This window comes from Euleptes europaea, chromosome 17, assembly GCF_029931775.1.
Source record: "Euleptes europaea isolate rEulEur1 chromosome 17, rEulEur1.hap1, whole genome shotgun sequence".
In the NCBI taxonomy this organism is placed as follows: Eukaryota; Metazoa; Chordata; class Lepidosauria; order Squamata; family Sphaerodactylidae; genus Euleptes; species Euleptes europaea.
The window spans coordinates 26,546,814-26,549,220 of record NC_079328.1 but is presented as its reverse complement, the minus strand read 5'-3'; positions in this window follow the sequence as shown (position 1 = coordinate 26,549,220).

Below are 2,407 nucleotides of genomic sequence, written 5' to 3'. Positions count from 1 at the left end.
TTAGGATAAGTTATTGTTATTATAGCATTGAAAACATATTGTATATATTGTAGCATCTGAATATATGTTTTTTGCACTTTGTGATACGTTCGCGTCTGCGCTAATTTCCTAATCTCTGTTATAAGAGCACAGAAGTGTCTATTTCTCTGCTACCTGGAGGTTGGCAACCCTAATTTTGAACCATCTCACCAAGGATTAAAGATAGGGCGACCTCATGAAGAGAGATGGGCAGCGGGCTGCTACTCAGGTAGTGGAAAAGCAATCAAAAGAAAACCTTCTTCGCCCCTGTGCAGTATTTCAATTTGGTGAAAGGTTGATAAGGCAAGAGTGATGAAGAGTTTTGTTCTTGTTTTGTTTTTAAAGTCTTTGGACCACAGCTCAGACGATTTATTTAGGTATTTTCTCTTTAGTCGGAACTAGGGTTGTGCATATCGATATACCCGAATGGAAAATAAACCTGAAATTAGCCATTTTGGCAATATTCGGGTTTCGGTTTTACCGAACGCCAAAACCTGGGGATCTGCCCAAAGCTGAATAGGCGATTCCCGAAAAAGCTATTCACCTTTGCTCAGATGCACGGCTCTGTGCTTTCTCCCATTTTTCTGTCTAAACTAGCAAGCACGCTCTCAGAGTTTTAACCAGAGATCTGTATTGGGAAATGTCGTGTAGCTTAAAGGCAGCTATGGAAATGGGAGGCAATATGGATCAGGGGTGCCATACTGGAGAAGTTTTTACAACTATTTCTTCTCTGGCACGGTTTTCCCTATCAACCCCCCCCCCTTAGGCCAGGTTGTTATTGTTATTGATTTTTAATACTGTCAATGACCAGCACATAGGCCAGGTTGCTTTTAGTCCTAGCGTACAGAAAAAATGTACAGGGCACCTGTTTTTTGGTCTTTCTCTAAGAGCTAAAAACAGCTGTGTGCACATGTCCTCTAGAGGACAGGAGGATAACTACAGCAGAAGTACAGTACGCCAAGCCATTGCAACTGGGGAAGCTGGTTTATTTTTGTTTTACGGAAGGCCTGTCAAGTTTGATGGGTAGGGTTGCCAGGTCCTTCTTCACCACCGGAGGAAGGGTTTGGGGCGGAGCCTGAGGAGGGTGGGGTTTGGGGAGGGGAGGGACTTCAATGCCATAGAGTCCAATGGCCAAAGCGGCCATTTTCTCCAGGGGAACTGATCTGTATCAGCTGGAGATGAGTTGTAATAGCAGGAGATCTCCAGCTAGTACCTGGAGGTTGGCAACCCTATTCATGGGTGAGAAAGGAGTGAGAGTTCCAGTTTTCTCTGTTGCCCCCATTGTTCTCCCCAACCCCCATTTTCACCCTCTTCCAGCTCTTCATTCTGGAAGACTTAGGGAAAACTAAAATCAAGGTTATCACATGGTAGCCATGTTTTTGTGCAGATTTCATTTCAATGAAATTCAGCTATTGGTTTGGCGTCATGGCTGTGGCTCAGTGGTAGAGCATCAGCTTTGCATGCAGAAGGTCCCAAGCTTATTTCCCGGCATCAGTGCCTAAGCCCTGACCTGGATGGCCCAGGCTAGCCTGATCTTGTCAGATCTCAGAAGCTAAGCATGGTATTTGGATGGGAGACCACCAAGGAATACCAGGGTTGCTGTGCAGAGGAAGGCACCGGCAAACCACCTCTGTTAGTCTCTTGCCGTGAAAACCCCAAAAGGGGTCGTCATAAGTCAGCTGCGACTTGAAGGCACTTTACACACACATATCAGTGCCTAAAAGGGGTCATTTGGCTTGGCAAAAAATTTGGCCACAGAGGTAGGGTTGCCAAGTCTGGGTTGGGAAATTCCTGAAGATTTAGGGGTGGAGCCTCAGGACGGTGGGGTTGGGGGAAGGGAGGGACCACAGCTGGATAAAATGCCATAAAGTCCATCCTCCAAAGCAGCCACTTTCTCCTGATGATCTCTGTAGTCTGTAGATCAGTTGTAATTCCAGAAGAACCCCAGGGCCCACCTAGAGGTTGACAACCTAACACAGAGGGTAGAGTTGTAATACTTTTCCCTCATTCAGAAAACAGTTTTAATGATGATAGGTAAATTGAAAGTTTTAAAGTGTCATATTCATTTTTTTTCCTTTTTATTTAGAGCTCTGCATCCTCTGATTTCCACAGCTGTGTGAAACGGGACCAGTAAGATGATCACTCTGGGAAAAGGAAATTCATTTTCTCCGGATTGTTGTCTTTGGTGCTTTTAGGGGTTGTTGGACATCCTGGTGCCAAGTTGCCTGCTTTTTTTTCTGAAGTGAATTTCGGAGAAGAAAGGCTGTGAAGCCTGTAATACTGAAAGGATCCCATGTGATTTTTTAAAAAGCGCTTCTTACCGAAGAGCAAATGGTGCGTTTAGATCCCTCGTCTTGTGTCTATTGATGGACGATTTGACTGCAGTTGC